At 40.8% G+C, this 27,801-nt stretch overlaps 1 long non-coding RNA gene across 1 annotated transcript; it reads right to left on the bottom strand.

Annotated features, from left to right (window-relative positions):
• Positions 1 to 26,440, bottom strand: LOC148590823 (uncharacterized). The gene is made up of 2 exons (XR_015914240.1): positions 26,400 to 26,440; positions 1 to 145 (listed from the first exon to the last, which is right to left on the bottom strand). It is a non-coding gene; the product is annotated as an uncharacterized LOC148590823 (long non-coding RNA).
• Positions 26,441 to 27,801: the final 1,361 nt, after the last annotated feature.

Raw genomic sequence — 27,801 nt, 5'->3', positions numbered from 1 at the left:
TTATTTTTAGCATTGCTCCAAAAGGGTTTTTAATTATAGGACACTCAGAGCAGGTAGAGGCATCTCTTTTTCACACTTACGGAGGCAGCAGATATCACAGGCTTAGAGATCAGCTCTGTTCATTCTCAGTGGGATTCAAGAAACTCTGTAAAAGAAGAAAGATTACGAGGTTACAACAATGTATTTGACAATTCTCTGCAACCTTTGAGTCTCTTCCCTAATGCTACTGTGCAATAGTCTTTCTTCTAACCTTATACAAGACAAATCGCCTTTTTTATTTTCATGATTTGATCTATTTAAACTAATACAGGGGTGAGATCTCGTGCATATTCCCCTTAAAAGTTTTTGTGGCTCCTCTGGGACTGATGGCCCGCACTGATGTCCTCGCTATGTTAATTAGGCTGAAGGGGAATCTCCGATGGGCTCTGGCAGATAGCGCTCCTGTCCTTGCTGTTGTCAAAGCTCCTCTGATAACCACGGCCGTTTCTTCAAAGATTTAAGTCATCTGTGGATTGACTACATAATCCGCGTTCTGAAGCCTGGGAAAACTGCTGTTGATGCCCTTGGCAAATTCTTATCCTAAAAAAGCATGAAAAAGAGCACCAAGTAATTTCAATTCCATAAAATATATTAAATGCACCACACAGGTATGTAAATGGGAGGCTCCACAACTGTAATTTGCCCATTTAGAGCCTGATCTAAAGGCTATAAAAGTCAATTTGAAATCTTTTCATTGATTTTAATGGGCTTTAGATCAGGTCCATATTATTCTCTGCATATCATGTTTGTTTCTGTGCAATACTGCATTTAACTAAACCATGAATTATGTGTATTATAAACTATACAGATCTCTGTCTTTGCAAAGACTAACTTTGTGAAATTAACTGAGTTTAGCAACACATGTAAAATCTACAAACCAAAGAAACCGTCCCAAGTAATGCTTGCACTTCTAAAACATGAGATAGAAAAGGGGAGTCCTCCTTTGCGTAGTATACTAATGCTATATCAAGGTATTTTAAATGTCACAAAATCCAAACGGAATTTCTCACGATTTGTCATCTCTGACTGCAGCAGCTCAACAAAACAAAAAAAAATGACAAGCAAAAGATTAAAACCTCTTGAGGAGGAAACAGCCTTTTTTTTCTAATTTGCCCTGGAGAAAAAAAATATTGCAGCCCGAGCTGAGCACAGGATCACAGCATTACAGACACTGCATGGAGAATTTAGCCAGTCATAATTCTAAATCCTTCTCAAACCCTTTACTGCTTGGAGATGGCTAATACCAGCCTCTACACAACAGGGCTCCTGCAGCATTAGCCAGGAGAGAGAGGCTTCCAGAAAGAAACTATAGCAAAGTAATTGTAAATCTCTAATGATGCATAAAACCAAGCTGAATCGGTCCTGAATTCTCAGCATAAAAGAAATGAACCGTCAGAAGAACCAATTCTGGTGGCACTATAACATACCCCGGTGTGGAAACTGTTTATGGTGTTTGCCGCAGTGAAAATATTCCTGCTAATATGCGAGCAAGAGGAATTCATTAAAAAGGCCCCAATGATGCAACTTCTCATGATACCATGTGTGACACTAGAAACAAATCATCAGCCAAAAGAAGATCCAATTCGTACCCAAACAATTAGGGTACAACGGCTTCTTCCTTAGTCACAGCCAGGATTGTGCAGAACGGACTCGGGGGGTTGCATGTCTGCAAATCCCACGGCAGGACTTCTATTACAATCCTGTGTTTCTGAAGGGCAGGCAGGATGTTCCCAAGTGGAGCTCAACCCTGCCAAGGCACAAGACTCTGTCCCCGTGGACATCCTGGTGTTCCCGATGCTCCCGACCTGGCCCTGGCTGGACAGCGCGGGAAGGGAGCAGCCTCCGAGCTCATCCCATTCCTGGCATTCCCAGTGCTGCTCTCTCACAGGGAAGCCCAGTGGGAGCCAGGCTCACATGTGGCAGCCACATCCAGTCAGGGCCATCCCCACCGACATGCCAGTGGAGCCCAAAAACCTCCTGATTTCTCAATTCCTACTGCATAAGCAACCAATAAAATATTTACACCTGTAATTAACAATACCATTTAATTTGTTAATTACGCACTCCAAAACCTGCAGCAATCAACTCAGCTCATTCCAGCAACTGCAGCGCACCAACCTGGACCTACTCTTTGCCCGTTAATCCATCACTGTCCGAGGCGACGTGCTCCAGGAGCCGGTCGGATTGATTATCCGGGAGATGGGAATCACTTACTCATGCACGGAGCAGGGCCAGGCAGGCAGAGGCAGCACAAGTTGCCCCACGCAGCTTCACCCACGGGCTGCGGCACGGCCACAAAGCAGACCTGGATTGGAGATACGATGCCAGTTTAACCTTGGTTTACCTCGGAATATCCCGAGCTTTTTCCCAAGACAGAGCCAAGAGGTATTGCACGGGCTGACACTTTTCTAGCAGCAGGGCACCTGTCTGCTGAGAAGTTAGATTGACACCACCGAAACTGCTGGTTTTGTTTGTTTTAGCATTTCACAGCTCTAAGAGCCAGACATCTGAAAGCTCCGATACATCATCACACCGTGTCAAAATCCACAAACGCACAGATTTGAAATCTGCATATGTGGACAAAAATAGGGTTTATCTGAAATTAATTACAACTTCTAGGCGCTACTCACAAAACCGTACTTATCTGTAACAAGCATGCATTAATATATACCCTGTTTAGTGCATGGTTTTCTGTGAAGATGCAGTTTTCAATTCCAAGGTAAGAAACCAACAAGTGACTGTTATTTTAAAAAGCATTTTTAAGGATTCTCACATAAAAATAGGAAGTAAATGCCACTGATTTAAAGCCAAACTGAACTGAAACAATATACACATGATCCCATGGTACTTTTTCCAGCTGCAATTGCAGCTAGGTGCTTTATAGACTGCCGTCGCAGTGTACCACATACCATAACTACACACAGGTGCTGCTGTGTTCTACAAGCCCTGCAGAAATTATGGGAAGAAAATCTAACCCATTCTGGGAGAAATTTAAATATAAATAATTTATTCAGATGGAGGAAAGCCCTGAAAGAGGGGGGCTTGGAGAATCCAAGGCTTTCCAGGGATCTGGAACAACTAGAGTGGGCAATGGGATCATGATTAACCAAGAGATGCTCCTGAGTTGGAGCCATTCAGAGATGGGCACATAGAGTTGGAAATGGGACTGACTGATTTGCAGTGAGTTTATTTCAGGGTCCAGGTTTGGATATGAAGCAGCAGCTGGCAGGATGTTTATGTGGTTCAGTCCGACTCACTGATTACCCTGCAGTTCAAATTTTGCAAGGGGCATCCAGACCTTGAGATGGATATCCCCGTGTTATATAAATGGAAATCAATAAATCTATTCAGAAAAACATAATTTCATTTTGCTTCTTAACCAGAAATTGAGATACATGCATTTCTCCCCATTCCTCCCTGACTTAAACATATCCTGTGTTATATAAGTAATTGTTTTGAACCCACTCTAGGACACAGCCAGAGACATGACTCCAATAACACATTATCAGTAAAACAAAGCAAAACAGTTCCATGTCCCTGCTGAGTTTGTATATACACTCTTAAATGAGCAGATTCTCTCATTATTCACTCTGATCTGGTCATTGCATGCTTAGTCACAGCTGCCACAACAGGTGTCCAAGCATCCCCTACCCCTTGTGTCACCAAATTTGCTTTCTAGAGTTCGTTGTCAAATTCCTCTGCTGCCTTTCAGGGGTGGCTTTGATGTTCTCTTTCTAGGGCTGTTCCCAGGTTCAACTTTGCAGTCACTTCTGAAATCATCCAGGGCTGGAGGACTTTGGACGCAGCCACTCTGCACCTTAAGCATCAGTTTTACTCTGCAATCTGATATTCTTCATCTCATCACACAAAAGCAGTTTATCCATCAGCCTTGGCCATTCTTTTTGCCTGTGTCTTTCTCAATCATCTCTGAAATCTCTGGGGATCACTTCTCCTAACAATTACAATGTACAGCCGTATATTTATGGCCCAAAATATCCTCATCTGTTCACTTCTACTTCTTCAACATCCTTGAACAGTGGTTTGGGGCTCCCACAATTCGGTATGAACTGTGGGACTGCTCCTGCCCACAGTCGTTTCCTATTACCATAAATTTAGGTATTGCCCTTTCCCATTGAAGCTATCACTGGCTGCAGACCCTCTGCTACTGAAAATCCCAAGAGCTCTTAAATTATCAGCAATGTACCATTAACAAAGTTTACCTAATACAATATAACATTGAGCATGCTCAGCTCTGTAACAAATGCTTTCTTAGCTGGAAGCAAGTCTCTGATTTTAAAGTACCTTTGCATAAAAAGCCAATTTGACATGATTTTTTTCTGGCATCTTCAAAGAATATGATGTAATTTGAGGGAAAAATATCCACAATTCGACCTCTTCTGTGTTTTGTAGGCACCTAAATTTAGGGCCCCATCTCCATGGTACTATAATCCATCAGTCTCGTTGATTTGCAAAGCCTGATGAAGGAGAAACAAAAGTAAAAGCCAACTGGGTAACTTACATTGATCCCCTGAAAAGACTGGACAAAAACATTACAGCAAAGGCCTTCTATACCTTCATTTCAGTAAAATTACATAGGGATAAGGAAAATATTCAGTATTTGATTCACAGAACAATTCAATGCAGCACTAACAGCATGTAGTTTGTTTTTCCCCACAAAGCTCATAGCTGGGGGATAAGACACACATTTATGGCTCAGGTTTGATCCCTTTCAGATCAACATCTGTCCCAGCATACACTTACACCACGTCTTCCCTTCCCTACAGCACAGGATAACCTCTCTACGGCAATTACAGATGTTTACGTGGACACTCAGTATTACAAAGATCCTTAATGCATCTCCACCACTTTTAATGCCAGGCATTAGCTGACACCCGAAGGAAGAGGCAGCATGTGCATTTCCTCAGATTCCTGCTGGCCCCCTGCAGTGTAAAGAAGTCATTCTCTAAAGCGTCACGCTTTACAGTTCTTTGGACATATTAATTGTTTAATGTGGTAAATCTACTGAAATTCTTGCTGCCTTAAAATGAATAGAAAATTCATTTCCTTTCAGTTTATTTTTCCCTTGTTTCCTGTATTACTTTCAAAGCAAAGTAATTACTGCTCTTCAGAGGGTTTTGTTGCTCACTTAAGTGTACAAGAGCAGGAGTTTCATGAGCAGGAAAGCACAGGCCTGGGGCAGCTGTTGGAGGCTTCCAGGTCCTGGTCTGAAGCTTCCCAGGATGGGAAATCCCAACGACTTTAGTTTGGTCACCTGCTAAGCAGCTCATCCCCTTTGCTACATGGGGTGAGTCTAACCGTTCCACGCTGATGTTAAAGAAAACATAACTCTACTGCAGATAAAAGGAAATGAAGAGAGGTGAGCAGTGATTAGGGGGTGAGGGGACTGGAAGCCAGTGGAGTCCAAAACCAGTAGTGCAGAGAATGTGGAGGAAATGAGCTGGGCAATAACCTCCTTTTACCTTGTTCTAATTGCTTACCTTTATGGCTTTACTTAACTTACCTTCTCCCGAAATCATTAGACAGAATAAGAGAAACCTTGAGGGGTCTGATGTTTCTTCCTGCTGTTCCTGGTCTCCTGAACTGCATCTCACTGGAAGACAACAGGTACAAAAAGGCAACAGGATGAAATCACTCCCATGTGACAGAAAGCAGGAGGTTTGAACTGACTTCCCATTTTACACTGCATTTCTATAAATGTAAAAGCTCAGTGCTCCATATTATTATCTTCTTTCTATTCAAGGATCCCGAAAAGGTGCCTGTGTCAGCGACCCAACCTGAAGTTCAAGCCCCTTATGGATGAAGCAATATTTTAGAGCCTAATAACTACACCAAATCCTTATCAAAGACTGTCACAGAGTTGGAATTACTGGTGGTTATCAGTCAATAATTGTTAGAATAACTGATGGATAAGCAGCAACCCTTCTCATGCAATTCTTCCGTGGGAATGAGAAAAGCAGCTGGAAAGAATTCATAACAAGAATCTTGTAGAGCTCAGAGAAATGTGATGTATAAACAGATTATTATTTCCTGTGGATACTGATGAAAAATGCACTGGATTTGCTATGTCTAGGAAATATCTGCACACTCTAAGCCAACTGAACTCCCTGTGGTTCAAAGTAAAAATCTTTCCTGTAACTTATGAGAACTCAGCATAAAGCAAGCACTAAATACCTAGGCTGCTAGAAATACAAAGTCAAAAATACTTCTCACGTGCTTCTCATTCTGTTAATCTTTTCTGCACGTTTTTAATGCAATGACTCATTGATTATTGCAAGGGCTGCTTTACAGAGCAAATTATACAAGAGAAACAGTAAGAAGGGCTAAGCAGATAGATAAATAAAATGCTAAGTGTGTTGGTCATCTGGCTGAAAGGCAGCCCCAGGAGATTCCCATTTCTGTAACCCAGCTACTCCAGGGAGCACTACCAATACCTGCACTTCCCTCTCCTCACCTTTACTTATGCCTACAAGCTTTTATAAACTGAAAAATTCAAATCGAAAAAGCAAAAATAATCAAGACTCTAATCCTTTCTTACAAAGGAAGTTACCACAACATGATAGCTAATTATCTGAGAACCCAGTAAATGGGTTTTCCATTCAATTTACAGAAAACTTCGATGCAGAGCATGGTCAATTGGTTCACTGTAACGAATGGCATTTCTAGTATGAATGCAAAGCAGAAAGGGTAGAAAACCTAGGTTTATGGTTAAACAGAAAAGGCTGGTGTCTGGAAAAGCTGGTTGTAGCCAGGAATTAACGTTAAAATGCTTTTATAACCATGGAACGTATCTCAAGACATTACCTGGCTTCTCATAGCACTTAGAAAAAGATTAAATTCTAATGAAAGAGACATCAAAACACGGAAGATACTCAGTGCAAGCAGGGATGAAAAAGGAGCCGCTCTCCTCCTCCGCACATCCCTGGCTCTTCATCAACTGCAGTGACACGTAAATATACCAGCAGGTTTAAGAACTCGGTTCAGTTCAGTTAGCAACGAGTAAGTTGGCAGCAGGTCTTGGAGAGCTGCTACTTTAAATAAACCAGGTGACTACCCGTGAGCTCGCATTAAGACTAATCACCTTGAAATTTATCTTGGACCACAGAAAACCATCACTAGAAGCATCCAGGAGGTGGAATCATAGGAAGTAGAATCGTATTTTATGAAGACCCAACCTCCTCGCACTGACTGAATTGCAGAAATTCAGAGAAAATATTACCTCATGTTTTGCCCGTGCCCGTAGATATGGCACACAGGTTTATTCAGTTCCTTTAGTGGTTTTTGGCACTGGGAGGAGTTCCTGCCATGCTCATCCGTATGTGATAAGGATATAAGATGCCCTAAGGGTATTTAATTGCAATAGTCACATGTTATCCCTAAGAGACATGCACTTTTATGTTGATGTCCTTGAAAACAGATTTTTTTTTCTAGAAATACATCAAAAACATCCAATCAGGAAAAATATCCAACCACTTCAGTTTGCAAATACGTATTTCTCACTTCACATCATTTCTCACATTCTCTTCATTCACATCATACAGAAAGAAGAACGCTTTAAAAAGTAAGAAGAAAGCTTTATATAGCAAAACATTCCCAGAAATCACAATAGTTAGAAGCAGGGGAAGATGCTAAATACATAAAGTCAATTAGCCAGTCAAATCTAGCCTGAAAGATGTTACAAATTAAGTTTCATTTCTCCATTTAAATAAAAACAGAAAGCATGATCCCTTTGCAACACCAGCAAACAGGTAAGTAGGAACATATCTACAAATACAAATTTTGGGATGACTTCAAGGACATGAATTTGCTTGTTTAACCATAGGTGTATTTCTGTGATTAATGCATGTATTTTAATTTTTGACTTGGGACTGATAATATGAATAAGCTCAAATGGTTGATGTCATACAGGTTTTTTCTTAGTTTGAGTGCTACAACTAAGATTAGCGTGTGGTGAAAACATTCACAAAAAGAGCTACATAATGTCTTAATATTGCATTAGTAAAATATTTAAAAATTCTTTTAAACTGTATATTTTGCACTGCTGATCCTTGCAATGAATTACAAATAACACATCTATACATCATTTAAATCATGCATTATAATTTATAGGTTGGTTATTTTATTTTGACATCAATCAAAATTTGAAGCTCTATGAGTGAGTTTAGGAGATACAGATTTTTCATGATAATCTCTAATAAATTAATGATGATATTACATGACCTATCATAGAAAAATCTGTCATGTAGTAATTCAATTGTACCTGTTTGTTTGAATATTCCATCTTGTTCTTATTTGTAAAAAAAGTTCATAATTATAACATAGTTAAACTCGTGTAAACAAACAAGTCTGCACTGGTTAAAACCCCCACACTGAGCTGCAGGTCAGCCTGGTCCCCTCAGAGTGTATATTCAAAGCCTTTTTTATTACAGCATAAAATAACATCCTGAGAAAGAGATATTTAAGATTTTCGTAAAAAAATGCTCTCCTAAAATTGGCAGAATAGAGCAAGTACCCTAAAATCCCTCGCAGCGTCGCCTTGGAAATGCTGCTCGGAGCGATGCTGCCAGCCCGGCACGCGCCGGAGCCGAGTGCCACGGCACAGAATTCCAGCACGGGAACTCCCTCCCAGCTCCGCGTCTCCCTCCTTCCAGGCGGGAAATTCACACCCAGGTCCTGCTCTTCCCGCCAGCCCTGGGACGTGCACAAGGGCGCTGTGGGACGGTGGCATTCCTGTGAGGCAGCCACCTTCCTTGGGTCCTCCAGGAACTAAAACACACTCAAAACTTTCTTAATTTAACATTATTATTTACGCTTACTCTCCTATAGTTGCCACCGAGATCTTCTCAAGCCTAGTGTGTAAGAAATGTTCAGTTTGTGGCACATTTTGGACAAAACTAGCCAGGGTTGATTAGTTGGCCTTGGAATGGCGGTCAAGCAGCTGCGCCGCCACAAGGCACAGGCTGCACTCGAGGAACCGCCATTTGAGCGTTCTGAAGCCAAAGCGCAGCCGCTTGCCCGGCCTCAGGGAGCACAGTCACACCGAGTGCTCTTCACAGGAGGTGTGAGCAGAGATGGGGACAAACCACAGGAGCCACCGGCTCGCAGAGGCCGCAGGGTGGCCTGCTCGTTGCGCAGCGTCGTGCTGGTCACGCGCTGCCCTGCCCAGCGCCCTGAGGAACGCGGTCGCAGCGTGGCCTACGTTAGACCTCAGATACCCGTAGTTGTAAAGCTGCCTCCTGCCACGATCAAGGCAGTCATGGCCATCCCAACTGGAGAGAACACCACCCAAGCCACACGCAAGGGCCACGTGCTCCGTGCTGGCAATGGCCACAGATAGCGCACACCTTGTCCCACCACTGTCTCCTGGCTGCCATCGAGCTCTTTGCACAGTCTGGAGGCCCTCGGGGCAAACAGGGTGAGGAGTCCCCTGGCTCCTGGAGGGGCAGCATGGCCCAAGAGCGGCCCTCTCCACCACTCAAACCTTAGGGGAAGCAGTTTCCCTTGGCTAAACTCATGGTTTTGGGATAGAGGATCCCTTGCGCCTTCAAAACCAAGGTGCTTTGGAAGCACCACTTTCTTCCTACAAAGCAAGAAAGGGCCCTCACTTCTCACCTGCCACTTCTGGCATTTTTGACACGAGGAACAAATTGTTGTTGCTGTTTTCCTGCAGAAGGGAATATTTAGCCCAAATGATTTAGAAATATCATAATTTGCCTCCTTCCCTACAGATGGCAAACTCTTTGGTTTCTGCCACCACTAAGCATACAAATAAATCATCAAGATATGATCTGCTAACATATTCAAAATGATGTTTGGCCTCAATTTTTTTTAGCTTCAAACATCAATTTCATTTCATAATGAATACATGCTTCATCTCATAACATTTCATTTTTCATACATTTAGCAAAATTGCTTAACTGATACTTTTTTTTTTTCCAAAACAGCGTTATTTCTACCCTAAAAACATGCAAATCAAAGACTCACACACTTACATAATGTGCAGAATTCCCTACTGTCAGGTCAATCACTAAATCATAAAATATTCATAATATCTACATTTTTTTACAAAATGAATTTGGTAGCCCGACTTTTTTTATGTACATCACGTTAAGATATATGGACAAAATTTTACAGGCATCTCCATGTAGCTATTTCCATTTTTATTTGCTGTGCTCTCCAAAGGACGGCTTTCCCGCCGCCCGCTCCACGCGCCGGCAGCCTTATCGGAATCGTTGGCTAGGCACATCCCGCACTCACTTCATAAGCTTAATGCTCTTTGCAATTCTTGTCTGAGTAGTTGTTAGCTGAAGACAAGAAGACTTATTTCTATTCAGTCCCTGCATAATCCACCTTATGAATTTACCTCACCTATCCGCACATTCAAGGACCTGGAAATACAAAATATTTCCTACTGTGTTTTAAACCCACATCCTCCTGGATACAAGATAAGAGCTTAATAGCTTTGACACTGCACTGTTTTCATATTCATGCATAAGTTATGGATATAGCAACAGATCAGCACTTCTTTGTGATTCTCATTGGCTCTGGTTCGCTGCCTTAAACTGTCTGAGTCAAGGCCACGTTTTAATGCCATAGACGCTCTATTCAAATACCAGTATGACCACATTTTAAAAGCCACCCTGTACCACTTCATTGCCGCAGATGTCCTTTACATCTGGCAAGGGCCGTTTCTCTGCATGTCAACAGTAATTCAGTTTAACAGCTGTCTCTTTTGACAAGCTTAGTGTCAGACTCTAAAATGACAGGGTGACAGTTTTCCTTTTCTTTAACAGAACATAGTGCAAATTAACCATTTGAATGCAAGATCGCTGAATGCGTACACAATACACTTTAGAGGGAACCGAACAGGATTTGGGAATTGCTGGTATTACAACCAGAGCTGAAAACCTGTAGGGTTTGACAAATCAGGGCACTTCTGGAGTAATTGAGATTGGTACCTGAAATCTAAGTGTTCAAAGCCCAGAAAACCTTAAATTGAGATAAAATAGACATCTAAAGTAAACACTGGGTATTTGCAAACTGGTGCGATAAGTAATTTTACTGCATGGCATAAATACACAAGAGAGTTTTCTGTATATTTAGTTAAAGTGCTTGTTAATGCAGCAGCTAATGGTATCATATGCATCAGCTTTTAAATGTACGCACACTATTTTCTACAAATGCCATAGACATAGAAAAGCACCTCTCAGCATAATTTCTCCAGGACTAAAACTATGCCTGAGATAATACTGTACATCTTAATGATTGAAACCTTTAGCATAAAAAACTGCTTGTGGACAGTAACAAAGTGCCACCATGATTTATGAGCAACCAGTAAACGTTACAGAGACACCACTTTAATCTGGTGCAAGAGTGAGCTTTATGAGGCTGGCTGTATTAGGCTCGCATAAAAGTGAATAAAAAAATATAAATGTTACGCTAAACATATTTGAACTGCATATTGATGTAAGGTGTATGGTGAGTCCCTTCATTGTGTTAATGTTATATCAGGTCTGCCACAATGAGGATGAATGATACCTCCCTGATTTGGAAAATACAAAGTCCTAACCTCATTCTATTCAAACCGATGGCAAAACTCAAAGTAATTTCACTGGGACTAGACTCCAGCTCACAGAATTTATGTTACTTTAAAGAACTATTAATATCTTTCTGCTGTTCCTGGATGAGCAGTAATACCTAAAGCACTACAAAAAAAGCAGCGATGAGAAGATGATACAGAGCACATAACATTTAAGTGCCTTTAGTAATTGCTTTTGTTTGCTTATTTATATGTTGTGATAGGTATTTGTATGTGTTATTCGGTGCCACAACATCTGGACATCTCATCATATTTAGCAAGATTCGCACTCAAATGCATATTGCTAGCTCTAAAAGGCACGCACGCTTAAATGCACCAAAATAGAAGTTTTTCACAAACGGCTCAGCCTTATAGTACAGCCAAGTTCTTGCCCTTTTCAGCATTTTAAAACATTTCCTGAGGAAAGACACACTTATTCTCAGGTACTCGATAGCTGGGTCGCTCATGGCTGGTGCTGCCACTGCGCACCTCGGCCGTCCCTTCGGCAGATCCCATGGGCTCTCCATGGCTCGGCTGGCCCCACCAGCACCCGCAGCCCTGAGGACATGGTTGCACTGAGAGCTCTACTCTTGCTGAGCAAAATTTGGTAAAATTACCATTGACCTCCATAAACCTGTGCGCTCTGCAGGAGCTGGGACAGGCATGACGACCCAGCCAACCTCCTGGTGACTCATCTCACATCCGACATGGCCTCTCTGTCCATTTTCATGGAGTTCAGACTTTCACAACCAGAGGTAAGCCTCTCCAAAGTGGAACACACATCCTTAGGATTTTTTCAATATACCATGAAGCCAAGTCAGCTCCAATCACATATTTTTAGAGCAGCATCAGCCCCATGGGAGCACACAGGTTGTTAGGTTTGGAGGGGTAGGTTATTCCTACTATTGCACACTTGTAGTTCAGCTGAAAAAGTATATATAGTCATTTAAAATACTTAACCTCTCTAGAATATACTGCCTGAAACACTAATAATTCTATAACTTAAGCTAAACAGAGTACTATTCAGTTGTAAATTTTATGACTACTATCTCCACCTCCTATGAAGTGTGAAAAGAGGCTTCATATCTGTCAGTCTTTTCTCAGAAATGACTTTCGCTGATTACTTAAACTTTCGTTAAATAAGCTTTCCACAAGCTGTAAAAACAGAACACAGTAGGGAAAAAATTGGCTCTCTTTTAAAAGTGCTGCAAAGTCTCTTTTTGAATGAGTAATTAGAAATGTGTAAACTCTTTTATGGATATGTGAGAAGCACATACAAAAAATTTGACATTCCATGCAAGTATTTCTGTGTGCTATCAAATTTCATTGTATTTAGCAGAGACCAAAACTATACAGACCCAAAATACACATGCATTAGTGGACATGGGTTATTTGCCAAGAATGAATTTACATACAGTACAAGTAAAACATCCCAATTTAAATCTATGACAATGGATACTCACATCCTTAAAGAGAAATCAGAGTTGTTTGTCTTTCCTCTCATATTTATACAGATTGCAAAGCTGTTGACAGAGCACGATTTGAGCTGGGCCTTTCCAACTGCTTACTGTTATTTTTATTACCATTGTCAGCTATCTTTTTCATATCAAGAATCAAGCTTAGATGAAGTTCTGATTTTTTTAATCCATAAACAAGACGTAGTGGGACCTAGCAACCAGGCAATAAGGAGACCTGGGGCCTATCACCGGTCCTTGTCTGCCTACAAACCTCCTAAAAGGCTCAACTAAACCAAGGCACTTCTCTCTGTCCTGATTTCTCCTCAGCCCTTTGGCTTTCCTGCCTGTTCACCCACAAATGCCTCAACTGGGCTGTACCTACAGGTAGCACCTAGCACCTAACAACTGCCTGTAAAAAAATGTAACTGTCTTTGACCTTGGGCTTTCTGATCAGCTTTATGGCCGAGGGGGAGGAATATTAATCTAAAGAGGAGGAAAACCCTGGAGGCCCTCAAGGAAGGTGGTTGGTACCCGTGTGTCTGCCACATGTCCCCTGTGCTGCAGGATGGGCCAAGGGGGCTCCAGGACGATGGCCGAGAGGCCAGAGTCGGATGCAGACACTGCATGGAAAGGCCCCCCCGGCTGGTAGGATGTTTGCTGAAAAGCCAGCGGGTGTCGTGCTGGGCACACACGCTGCGCACTATAAATAGTAATGTCTTCCATGCTTCTCTCCGTGGAAAAACCTGCAGGAGGGAAAATAGTCTCCAACGTGTGTCGTTCGCAAGCCAAAGAGAACCAGGCTCATTCCCCGCTCGGAGGGGAAGCTGCGGGCAGGGGGGATGCCCCTGCGACCCGCCGAAGCCCGAGGCGCGTCCCAGCTCCCGCCGCACGCGGGGCCCGCGGCCTCGGCCTCCGCACGGGCCCCGTCGCCAGGGAAGGCGGCCATGGCGGAGCAGGGCCCGCGCGGAGCCCTCGCGGCCTCGAGCACCGCGCGGCTCCCGGCTCCGCCAGAGCCAACGGCCCCAAGAGCAGCTGCTTCCCGGCGCCGTTCCCCGCCGCTCCGCGCTCCCCTCCGGATCCCGCAGACTCGCAGCACGGAAATATTTCTGCGGACTCCTGAGGAGAGCAAAGAGCATCGCAGTGTTCTCTCCCTTCTTGCTGTAAACAACGTACTGCTTTTTCTTCCTTTTTTTTCCCCCCAAATCCCCAAGGGAGTGATTAGAGGCACAAGACCCCACCTGCAAAGTTCAACTAACAAAGCCGATCTTAGCAATGCGTCACTCCTCTTCCTCCACGACCCTCGTCCAAATAAGTTATCTGTCAGAATATTCATGTGTGCAGTTTTGTACCAAGGCGGCTATATAAAACCAAGCACGCTGTAAGTGTTTTCAAGCAGAAGAACAAAGTCTAAGAAAGGAGAAAGCTTCACACATCTCGAGTGTGGATAATGTATTTAATACTCCCAGAAGCTATTAGATGGGATGATATGGGCAATTTATTGTTTTGCCAGTGCTTTATTTTGATTTAATAACTCACAGAAATGACAGTCTATCTGTAGTACAGCTTCAACTTCCTTCAAAGAACCCCACTTAACTTTCAAACACTTTAACTTTCAGGTCAGATCTCTGTCATATTGATAAATGGATCTATTTAATTTTTTATCACTGGAGAATTCTCTCTGTTGTGTCTTTTTGACTATCAGATTTCAAGCACAAAATGCAGAATACTTGTTATTTCTTGTTATCCACCACACACACGAAAAAAGAATTTGAGTCACGACAGAAAGCACAGATGTCACTGTGAAATGTCTGTAATTTGTCTGAGGACGTGCATGTGAATGTAGGAAAGGTTTCTCATTTATAGGGGTAGGATATAGTTTATATTCAACATTAATTTAGAATAGAGACATATCATTGCTCAGTTAAATTGCACAGTTCCATTATTACCATATATTTCAGTTTTGACAATATGGTTGTCCCACAAAACTTCAATCATATAATTCCGACAGACTTTTCATATGAAAAAGGTCCAATATTTCTACAATTAACGTGTAAAAACAAAGAGCTGAATATCCTATTACAGAATGTGTAAACCAATTGCAGACTAACCCTGTGCTCACAAGGAATCGAGTCACAGTATTTTGCACTCACCCTCACAAGGTATTACTGTGCATAATATACAACCTTGAGTGAAGTTTAATCTTATTTGGCTATCTGACTTTATTCATTAAGCAAACTAAGAAAAATTGATGCTAAGTCAACAAATTTTTAGATATTATTCTAAATAATCACCTGGTTTTGCTGCCAATAATCAGGATCAAAAATACAGTCCTTATAGCTTAAGCATGATATATATGTTTAACCTCTACTTTAAAACGGTATTAAATGCTGAATGCTGTGGCTACTGTAAAGATAGTAAAAACAGATACTGTAGGAATATAACAGTGTTTAATGACAAGTTACAAAGAGTTCTAGTGAAAGAAAAGCAAGAGTAAGAAAGGTTAAACAAACAGAAGCAAGAGTGCTTCCAATCTCTTACATTAACTTTCAATAACTAGAAAGTAAAATTTATGCTATATATGATTTGATTTCCTGATCTGTGCATTAAATATTTACTTCTAACTATAAACTTATGTGAGATCCAAACAAAACCTCATTTGCATTATTAATGACGCAAGAAATGTGATGCTCAGTCTCTTAAGATTTGTAATAAAGAGGAAAATATGTTAGAGATTTACTTTGTTTTTCATTTTAAAAGGCAAGTTAAAATGATAAAACTTATTTAATTAACAGAGACTCTATTTATGAATTAGTTGTTCCTGCCAGCAAGAATGTTAAAAAAAAAAAAAAAGTCTGAAATGAGGCTGAGACTACAAAGAGTCCATTTTCAGCCTCAGAGTCTCGAGGGAAAAATCAAAGGGTTTCTTTCTTTCAACAGTTTGGGTGAGATGATATTTTGAGATGTTGACAGCTGCCAAACTGCAAAGCCAGTGAAGAACTACCAAACTGAAATCATTTTTATCTTTTTGAATTTTTCTCAATATTCAGCTCAACTTCCTTTTTCAGCTCACAACTGAATATTTCTCTTCTGTTAAAAAATCTTTCCCTGTTTGCATGTTTGTGTCTATTGCTTTGGGCCAAAAATAAACCATCTCTCATCTACAAAATTGACCTTAAATGATATGGTATCATTGTTACTAGCTATTAGTGTTGTTGCTATTATTACTGTGCTTTTCAAGGGTAATGCTACATCCCTAATCCATGATCAAGGTGCCACTATGTAAGGGAGCACGCACAGATAATAAATGAGATACTATCTGATCAAGGGAGCAGTTCTACTATTTAATGCCATAATCTCAACATGCATTGCAAGCAGGAAGACTCGGGGACCCTTGGGAAGCCTGCCTGACTTCCTAGCTCTCTGCGTATGTGCCAAGCATTGTAAGATCAAGACCTAAAATCATGTACTTTCAAGTGCAAAATAATGTATTAACTGCCATCCTTTTCTAATTTCTTGTGTGCTGAATGCGGAACAAAATTTTAATGGTTAATCATATATTTCTATCATATTGATTTTTTCCCCTTATGAGATAGTACTAAAATAAAACTAATGGTTTTTGTTCTAAGTAACAAAAGAAAAGGTAAAACCTACTTTTAAAATGCATCTTCTACTTTTTATGATAGAAGCCATTTAAAAGACACAAAACATGCTGGTCTTTAGTAAATAATGTTCTTTGTACAGTTCTCATTATTTTTTATTTCTCACTACACTGTTTACACTTCTAAAACCATTTTTTCCTCTCTAGCTCCTTCATCTTCATGGATCTCAGGGGCAGCCATATGGTGGCTTCTCACCTTCTCCAGACATCTGCCCTGCACTTTCTCTTAAAGCCATCTTCCCCCTCAACCTGTGCATTTCTAACTTCATCACACATATTCATTAACCAAATCCAAGTCCAGCAATCTCTTTCCTCTCATGGCACAGGCTCATTGTCAGCCTCAGATATAACTTTGGCTTCATCTCCCCCTGCTCCTGCTTTCTCGCTAGTCTTCCCTCACGTCTTCTCTCTTGCTGTCACATCTGTCTTCAACACCACCTCTTTAACCTTTCTCCAAGCAACCATTTCCCTTTCTAAACTAGTCCTTTAAGAATCTGTCCCAGGAATCCCACAGTCCTGGTCTCCACTTGTTACCTAGGCTTCTTTCTTTACTTGTGTTCTGGTAGTACCAGTCTCCTTTTGGTTTGCTGGGTCTACGTCAAAGCCAGTTCACCCAACAGCAGCCTGGAGGCTTTCAATTCAATGCTGAAATTGTCAAGCAAAGTTTTCCATTTGAGAACTGCAGAATTTGACCTCATCACACCCCTTTTTAGGCTTTCTTGTTGAGAAATCCCAGAGTCATTTTTTGGTGCGGGGAAAGCTAAGGTCTGGTGGTTGGTGACCCAACCATGAAGCACTGTGTTAGCAGAACAACTCATCTCTGCTGCATTTTGCCATTACAGCACTGAGCAGGAATGGGCATCTGAGCTTCTAACCCTAACCACTGTACAGAGGATACGCTGGATTTCTGTAACAAAGCAACTCTGTGCTCTGCTTCATAAGACCTGATACAAATATTATTTGGGAATAGAAAGAATGACTACGACTTCTGCTGACACAGCTCTGCTGCTGCTCCTCAATGTGCATCAGCTGAGCTTCAGGGCTGTTCTATAAAAAACAGTTTACGTGTAATTAAAAATCATCCAAGAATCAAGGTTCAAATATTGGCCACTGCCAACATTCATTATCTCTAGAATTCACATTTATGTAAGAATTATCATGAGAGCCTAATTCCCAGCAAAGTGAGTGACGTGAGAGAGGATGATATTCCCAGCTATACTCGCAGACCTACACAGCTCCGTGATCCATGAACAAATGTGGTTACATAAAAACCTAAAAGGGAGTTATATCAAAAAGAAACTTTTGTTTGTTTGTTTGTTTGTTTTTGTTTTTTAAGTTCATAAGCACTGAAGGCAGAACATAACTGCTTTGGGACAGTTCCTGTCAACACTGAAAGAACATCCAAAAATTCCTCTTTCAAAGAGACTACTCACATCATTAATCTCCTAAACTAGTAAGACACGATATACATGGGTTTCCTTAACTCTGAAAATAACAGAAATACATTTGTCTTCCCTTCTTAACTCACTGATTAAGAATTTCATAATCTGTTTGCAGGAAGAACCTCCCGTTGGCGCAGATGTGATAGGAAGCTGCTCCCCTGGGCACCAAGAGGAGCGTTGCCACCGGGGCCCCATCAATGCTGCCCGCTCATGGCAATGCCCACACAGCCTTCAACACCACCGAGTCCTGCAGCTCTTGCTCTGGTAAACAGCCATTTACATTTGAAAACAAAACCTGTCACTCCCACAAACCAGGTAGTTTTTCTTTACTCTTTGAACCTGAATGACAAAAAAAAATCTGGATCCCTGGATGTCTGACATCAAAGTGTGGTAGAAGGAAACTACTGGGACGGTGTTCTGGCATTAATGCAGAACTAGAAAGGAAGAGCAGATGGGCAATGAGGAAGCAAATCCTGCTGAAATATGATTAAGTGACACTGAAGATAAGACAAACCATGAAAACTAAAGGGCAGGTAAGGGGATTTTAAGTGCAGTATAAAAGGGGATTTGTGACACATGTAATTCCCCCTTTAAATGTTGATTAAACATAAATTGTTTTTTTGTCTCTCAGTTATAGTTACAGATATTTCACTTCTGTCTATCCTCTTTGCAAGCATCAGTGAGAGCTGAAGGTGCTCAGCACATTCATATCTACAGTATGTTTATGTTTTATTCTTCCTCACTAAGGACATTTACAACAGAAGATGAAAACAGGAGGCATAAAGAGAAGAACATGTCATAAAGCATCTTTAGCATTCTGTGAAAAAAAGTTCATGTTATTCAGGAAGATTAACATTTCATTGCAACCCAGCTCCAAATCAAGATTTATCGATTCATTTATGACGAAGCAAGCCTAGCTTTAGATCACATCATGTTACTTACATGCCACTTGCCAGAGTAGAAAGTCTACTGCAAGTATTACAGGATTGGGGAACTTAAATATTTTCTGTTAAATTCTTTGTGCTGATGCAATCAGTCGCATATTTTAATAAATTATTAATTGTGATTCACCCACCATTTTTAACATTAAGAGAAACAGATTTATTCTACCTTTTTGGTACATGCTGGTCTCCATCAAATCTTGCTTTCATTTTGGTTTGACGCTCATTTACCGAACGCAAGTAGAACAGAGCAAACAGCCCTCCTGTTTCCTGAGGGAACAGCCTGCTCAAGAGGTGGCATTTCAAAATGTTTCGTCTAGGCATTTCTATTACTTCCTCTGCCCCTCCAAGTTGAAGGTTTAATTGAACTCTTCAATTCAACAGAATCCACATGAGAGAGAGGGAAGGAGAGAGATAGGGAGAGAGAAAGGCAGGGAAGACTTTTTCTCTCCTTATGGTCTAATACCACTGACCTTCACTGGGCAATTCTGTAAATGCAAGACCTTCTTGGACACCCCTGCTACACAGGAGCCTTCGGGGCAGCACAACGTGAAGGCAATGCTTGTTGGCAGACCTGGATAGACCTCAAGATACATCGCTCATTCCACCTGTACAAAATCTTGAGAGGAAGTGGGAGAAAAACTGCAGAAATGCACAGCCTGGCCTCTGTTTGCATCAGCAGTTGAAAAAAGGGCCCCTCTGAACCAGCCCTGTGAAATCCCTCAGCGAGATGGGGCAAAAGCTTCACAAGTGCCCCCTGCATCCATGCACAGCCCCTGTGCCCGGAGCGCTGCCGGGCCCCACTCACAGCACTTAACCTTCCACATAGCTCAGAAAAGAGACACGATAATTAAAGGTGAAGAATTCCAATCATGAGTGTTTTTTTCTGATATAAACTTTTATTACACTCACCTGGTGATGTCATAAATTACCGACCTCTAAGAGGACACAAAAACTAGGATTATACTGAGCGAAACACACGTCACGCTCTGGAAATCAAGTCTGCACTTCTGGTTTTATGAGGAATTCTGAGCCGAGCCTACAGCTGAGGCTGAGCACCTGTGATGTGTGCTAATCTAGTATCGCTTATGGCTATTTAGAAAGTTATCTAATCCACCACAGAATTAAATCTGCCAATTCTGATCATTTCCAAGAAAGCAAAATTTACCCTAAAGAGAACAGTTTCTACTTACTAGATGTTATATTCAGATCTCTGTCGCATAGGGCTGCCACCAAAGAAGTCTTTTATGCTAGCACATGATCAATTGAAGTCTTCATTTTCATTTTGGTTAGATTTTACATGATAATGAATATTCCTGTGTCAGTTCTGCAAAAACTGATAGGGTTTCACCTCAAATACCCTCCTTTAAACATCTCATGCAGGCACACGCTCGCTGAATGGTAAATAATTTAGCAGCAACAGCACAAGGACACCTGAGATTTATTTAAAATGCAGGCATATCCGCCTCATTCATATACAGGCCCGTGTTTCTGGGCTTGTAAACAGCATCAGTAGTGCAGCAAAGAGAGTAAAGGCTTTTTGTTATCTATTTATATCTGCCCCTTGCAACGGAGAGCAAATAGAAGAAACGCGGAGCTTCAGCGCTGGTGCACAAATCCCACCGCTGTCCCCAGCCACCCAGGGAGGCTCCATCGGGCTGGCAGGGCTCAACCATTTATCCACTGGGAAAGCGGGAAGGCATTTATCCTTGGGAAAGCCCAAGGCCGGGCTCTGAGACGGGGCCGTTCAGCACTGCAGTGGTCTCATCGCACACCAAGTCCGGGGATTGGAGGAATCCACTGCAACAAGAGCAAACGCTGCCAATTCTGAGCGTATTCTTCCTATTTTTGCTTTTTAACTACGTGTTTTGCCTTTATTTGAGAATCTGGGTCATTTGCAAACATTTACCCACCCTGTATGAGGTCAATCATTTCATGCTCATTTGACAGGGAATGCAGATTAATACCACTGTGAAGCCCTCTCCATTTCCTGACCCGTATTGCCGTTTTTCACCCTCTATTCATAGCCCAACTATGGTTGAAGGCAAGGTGGGTAGATTTCCAGCCTCATTGTTAGCAATCTGCTATTTCTTTGGGCTTTTCACCCATTTTGCAGTTATTTGCTGATGTTTTCCTCATATTCTTCTTTCTGCCAGTTTCAAGTTTCCATTCCAAACACCAAATACTTTCCTCTTTTTTCACTGCTGTTAACACCATGCAGATCAAACACACACAAAAGTGTTTTTTCAAAAAATAATCCTTAAGCATATCCTGTAGTTTAGTTCAAGTGACAGCTGAATATTTGTTTCATTAATAAGTAATTTGCAATTAATTCATGGAGTCATTGCTAAAAGAACATTGTGATGTTTCCATGGTTTTAAATTGGCAAAACATGAGTTATTTTTTGACAAAATTTCAGTACAAATTGCTCATACACATCCACTGGCATCCAACTTCTGATGAGGAGTGTCCCCTTGATGTGGGAACACAGCTGCCATTAATGTAATGGCAAATCACTTACATTATGCAAATAATTGCTGTACTTTGGATTTTTATTTCAGGTGCATGGGTGCTCACCGTGCTTCCCTCGAATTATTATTAATGAAGTAACTAAATTTAAATTTTTCCATTCAAGACTCATGAACAACGCTTCCCCACACTGAAAGATAACACGCAATCTGCAACACAAATTGTTCGACTTATCTGTTTTCAGTCAAATGTCTGGATCAACGAGCATGTGTTCTCTTGCCATCTGAAACCCAAGACTCCCTGGCTCACGAGGGCTCCAAAGCTTCTAAAATGATTTCAGGAGTCATGGGCTGCTCCAGTGCCGGCCACGATGCTCCCCATGGACACCCAAGGGACTCCGCTCTCAAGCCTACAAAGGTCAGTCTCTGCCCATGGTAGGAAATGTGCAATTCACAATTATATTTTATTAAGAATTCAATAGTAGTTCGGCACCTTTCACAAAGTTCTCTGACTCTTACAAACTGGCAAAATTTGTCTGCAAGTAACACAGGAAACGGCCTTTCATCAGCATCACTTCCACTCCCAGTACCTGATGTCCAGCCAACAAAGACCAAGGACGTTTCTAGGCTGAAAAAACAATTACAATTGTTGTCAAATCACCTTCTCAATAACCTTCCCCCAAAATTGTAGGTTAGAGAGTTGTCTGTAATCATTAATTGCCTGAAGGAGAGATACACACTGTGAAAGCAACAAACCTCTAATCAACAGAGTGGTAGCAGCGCAGAAGAGAAAAATAATTCCTTAACAAGCAAGGTGCAATAGCTTTTTTTTCTTCCTCTTCTTTTTAAGAAAGAAAGAAGATATAGTTAATATCTTGCACTTGCAACATTAATCTATTGGAAATAGTAAACATGATGACTTTGTGAATACCTGGCGATATTATTTGTAGAATTATGGTATCTACATAGAAGCATTTCGAGGTTTTGGTATTCAGCAATAAGTGGATGATCGTTTGTGTTAACAGGTTGATATAGCTCTAAAGTGACACAAAACTAGTAAAATACATATGTATACCTACACACACATATATATTTGCTTTTCAATTATAAATTACGAAAAAAAATACTAAAATAAATGCCCAAAGTGAAGCAATTCCAATCAGGATAGCTAACTCAGTGTCTGAAAAGGGAAGTCCTAGTACTTTTTACAAAAATCTAAATGGAAAGATGAAGTTAAAATTAATCTTTGAAAAAACAGTGCAATGCTATAACTTATGAGCTAAAAAAAGTAATAAAGTTGGATAAGAGAATCTATAAACTATCTGGCAAGAAAATCTGAAACAATCAGCTATTTTATATCTTCCATCAATATACAGTGCTTTGTTACACAATGATTTCAATGATAAGATGTGGCTTTGCCTTGAATGCAATTTGCAACCTATTAGCTTGATCCAGTTTCCACTGAAGTAAATGAAAAGATTACCATTGACTTCAAGGAGAGCTGGATTACACTGTTCACATTCACAGTGGAGAAAAAGATCTTAACGATTATTTATGCTAGAAAATCCGCTGTAAAAAGAAGAACTGGAGCAAATATGAAGAACTGGAAGAGAAAAAAATGAGTCTAGTGGATATAAAATATGATTCCAATAAAAAATGAGATTACTAATTACTCTGAATAAGTTTATAGAAATGCTATAGATTTAATTAAATTGCACAAATATACTTCCAAATCCAATTATAACAATGGAGCAATGACTATAGAGTTGCATTAAGAGTTAAAATAAAATATTATACTAGATAGATGGGTATATTAGAAAGGCATTATTAGATTTTCTTGCATTTATCCACTGTAGAGTGCCACCAACCCTTGAAGCTAGGGACAGACAGAAAATAACAGATAGAGGAGAAAGATTGAGCTCACTTGCTAGATATAGCCAGTAACATCCAAGGTATTTCTGCTAGAAAAGATAAATAGAGTGATACCAGATACCAATACATGACTTGCACAACAAATCAAAATACTGACCTTTATTCAGTCTTACTACTCTACCAGAATTAGCAACTCTTCTAAGCACCAGGCCATAGCAAAAGTAACACTGAAAGGGATTTACTGCAAAAAAGTTGAAACATCCCAGAGAAAACACAACGTACCAATAAAAAGCCAATTATTTCAGCCATCAATATTCTGCAGTGGACTATCTATCAGAGGACAAGATATGCAGATTTGATTAGGAAAAAACACTATCATGCCTATCGTTTGGCAGAAGAGCTATGCTTCCAGATAGCAAAAGCAACACTTGCTTTATTTGATACTTATCCATCATGTCAAGAAATTAACCCTCATTTTAAGATGTGAATGTTTTCAGGCAGCTAATGTTCTGGAAGCTCATCTTGGCTATCAGAGAACATTAGAGGAAATAAATACATACACTGTTTCATAATGAAGCCTCTTAAGATTTCAAACTAAAATAAGTCAGCCTTTGCTTTGCTCTCACTAATGCTTCAAATCCATACTGAGCTTTAATTTTAAAAAGTGTAGAATATACATCAAGTTTGTCAGCTTTTAAAATCCATGGGAAATATTCACCAATTACTAGACACTTGTAGGTCTTGCTTCTATCACTTACAATTCTACCTGTTTAGAAAGAGAACAACAAGCAAGCAAACAAATGAACAATAAACCACTGTGCACAACTTGCTTTCTTTTTTCCCCCTCACCTTTTTCTTTCGGCAAGAATTTCTTTCTGATGGATTGGTACACACTTATCTAGGAGGTTTTTTATTAATAAACGCCTGCAGCTTTCCCATATTTTGCAGTTACAGGGAGAAATCTATTAATGAGTTCACTTTATACCATCACATAGACTGTAGCTGCCTCTCTAGGTACATGCTGAAAAGCCACCAGATAATATAATAAAAGAAAAAATAAATAAATAAAACAGCCTTTTGTTCTGCTTTTACTAGAGCATCATAAACACAATCGGAAACACACATGCCAGGACCTGCCTCTACTAAGCAAATCTCATAGATGCCTGAATTTTCCAAAATGGACAGGATTTCTAAACAGAGAAAGGTGAAATCTCCTTCCCAATTAAAAGGAACGTGTCTTCCTTCATATGCTGAAATATAGAAGGAGACTACCCCTCCGATGGCTGTATTTTATAACAGTCGTATGAAATGCCTTTTGATGCAAGGGTGTGTGAAGGAAGAAAAAAATCCACATAAAGATTGCCAGCTCATTGAACCAACTTTAATCACTTTGGGTATAGACAGCTGTATTCGAGCTAGTCATCTAAAATTACTCTAAAGTCAATGATGAGAAATAGACGCTTTTAGGATGCAATTAACTGACTGGAAGTAAGCGGAATCTCTTACATAAGGAAAGAAACTGTGACCCAGAAGGTGCTGCATTTCTCTATTTACTTTACAGGGAGTTCAAATGTCTTCACTGTAGTCATCCAACGGTAGGTGAGAAGGCTTTCTAGGACATCACTGACTATTAATGAGTATCTTTATCTTTTTATCCTTCACTGTTCTTCCCTTTTGTTTCTTCACCGAGTCCCTCCTGAAGTATCAGTTATTTTTTCATATTATAAGCCCATTAATCAATAAAATTGACATTAATCTGATGGCAATGGAATTTTTTTGATCATCATTGTTCACCTAGGCCAGAAGAACATCAGATTTTGGTAACAACTGATATTTCTCTGACAATTGTCATGAAACTATTTGGAACTGAATAGGCAAAAATTCCTACCCCCTGACCTCACATACAACAGCCCTTCAGTTTCTAGGTAATGTCAAAAATGTATGAGAAACTTCTGATGGTACCATACACCCTAAGGAGCCGGGCTTCTATGGAGAAAGAGAAAAGTGTTCCCCTTCAACAGGGCACGGAGAGCCTGTCGGCTCGTTCTGGAGGTGCTTTCTGAAATCGTACAGATGCAAAGCACTTTGCAAAGTTTAGTCATGCTGCTTTATGCGGAGAGGCACCGGCCAGTGGAGGGTTCAGCCAACTGGTCCTGTCTCACAAGGACAAGTAGCCACAGCCGGTAGCCACACTTACCCAGCCAGTACCTACAGAGGCAGGATTTGGTGCCGTGACACTGGAGAATATAACAGGCTTTGGAGGAAGGAAAAGAACAAAATGTAGGTCTGTGTTCATTATATAAGAAACACTAAAGTCAACTTCAAATAACCCTTGCCAGACTTGAGTAGTTTGGAGACCCCCACATACATTTCTTTTGCCCGATCTACTACCCAATGGATGGCCCCATGCAATTTTGTTCTGCTTTTGCAAGCTGGGGAACCAGCCCGTTTCCTCTCACCCACCAAAGCGCGACCATTGTACTGAAGATCTTTGAGAAATGTGCAGCACTCTCTGACATAAGGGAGTAAGTTTTGTTTCATGTTTTCCTTATGCTGGGGCATTCATCTTCAAAGCGCCTCACACACAACCAGGGAGCCTTAGAAGCGTATCAGGGGCAATTCAAAGAGCTTTACACAGAGCAGGAGGGGGTTCCTGTTCAAAGTTGCAGCTTTGCATCTGCCAAAGAAGAGCAGATTCAAAAACGAAGAGGTCACTTCACCTACCTGTAGTGGGCTCTCGTATTCAAAAGACTCCAACTAAAAATAAGGGATATTTAGACAGTGTGGTAACCGAAACCCTCTAGGCAATATTCTTTCTCTCTCTCCCTCACACATAGACACACACAGAGCACTGGCTTTCTTGGGGAAAAAGAGAAAAAAAAGCAAAACTGTAGGTGACATAAAGGCCTCCGGAAAACTTACTCACAGATTAGCACCATCTACAGCAACATCTTGACTTCAGCATAAAAGTTTCCAATAAGCTGAAGCGTCAAAGATTTATGTTGTTTAAGCAACTGAGACAAAGAAATGAGATTTAGTAACTTTTTTATATAGAATCATAGAATGATTAAGGTCGGAAGGGACCTCTAGAGATCATCTAGTCCAACCCCTGCACACACAGGGTCACCTAGAGCACGTGGCACAGGACTGCGTCCAAGCGGGTTTGAAGATCTCCAGAGAAGGAGACTCCACAACCTCTCTGGGCAGCCTGTTCCAGTGCTCTGGCACCCTCACTGGGAAGAAATTTTTCCTTAAGTTCCTGTGGAACTTTTGGTGCTTCAGTTTGTGGCCATTACCTCTAGTTCTGTCAGTGGCCACCACTGAAAAGAGACCAGCACCATCCCCCTCACTGCCTCCCTTGAGGTAAAGGGAGTAGACAGAAGTAGTAGACTAGGTAGACGGAATCTTCTCAACTCCTACAGCTGCAAAGGAGTCTCATATTTGCTACTCACTTTAGAGAACATTTGCATTTTAGGAGTTCACTCCTGTTGTCCTGAGCACGAGGACTCAACCCACGTTTCCCCACCACCACACTGCTAGCCCTACCACCCCCCATTCCTTCAAAGCATAACTGCTGCAGGTATCAAAACCATCAAACAAAACCCTTGTACACACTGTCCCCCATCTGCACTAGTTTTTCAGTATCTAATCTCTTTAAGGACACTTTTTTTTTTAATACTATTCTAAAATGGGCAGCATAGTAGATCCTGATGTGTAGACTCCATTCCCGTATTCCACTTATTTACACTGCAGGTGTATCATTAGAATCTGCAAAGCCTTTGGGACAGTCTTTGTCTGAATGGCACTGCACATATACAGTTACATTACTCCCTGTAGCTTTTTTTTATTAGAAGTAGTTTAAAAAAAAAAAAAACTTAAATATTGCCTTATTGCCACATGCTTCACTGTACTCCAATGCTGACTGTCGTATTTCAGGTTCAACACAGATACTTCATGTTGAGTTTATAAAAGCAGGCAAAGATGGATCATAAGCTTTATGTCTGATTCCTCTGCTTATATAGCATGTTTTTTTTCTTTCTTTCTTCGAATTTTCATTTCTACGCACTATACATGTAATATTGCTTTAAAATACTTGATCAAATATACCAATCAAATATTTTCAAAAAGCTTAATACACTTGTAATATAATGCATGTAATACATATATTCTGTTGTCATGTACAGTTTAATTTGCTATGAGGCAGCTTTCACTAAAAAGTAATCACATTGAGACCCTTTTTAAGGGTTTTAAGTTTGCTGGAACACACGATGCTGTATAATGCACTTTCAGATTGTTTTAAAAATAGATATTTGCAGCACAGCGCATGC

This window comes from Tinamus guttatus, unplaced genomic scaffold, assembly GCF_059628265.1.
Source record: "Tinamus guttatus ecotype Peru unplaced genomic scaffold, ASM5962826v1 Tinamus_guttatus_pri_ptg001087l, whole genome shotgun sequence".
NCBI lineage: Eukaryota > Metazoa > Chordata > Aves > Tinamiformes > Tinamidae > Tinamus > Tinamus guttatus.
Note: the sequence above shows the minus strand (reverse complement) of the source record. Positions and strands in the feature narration are given on the sequence as shown.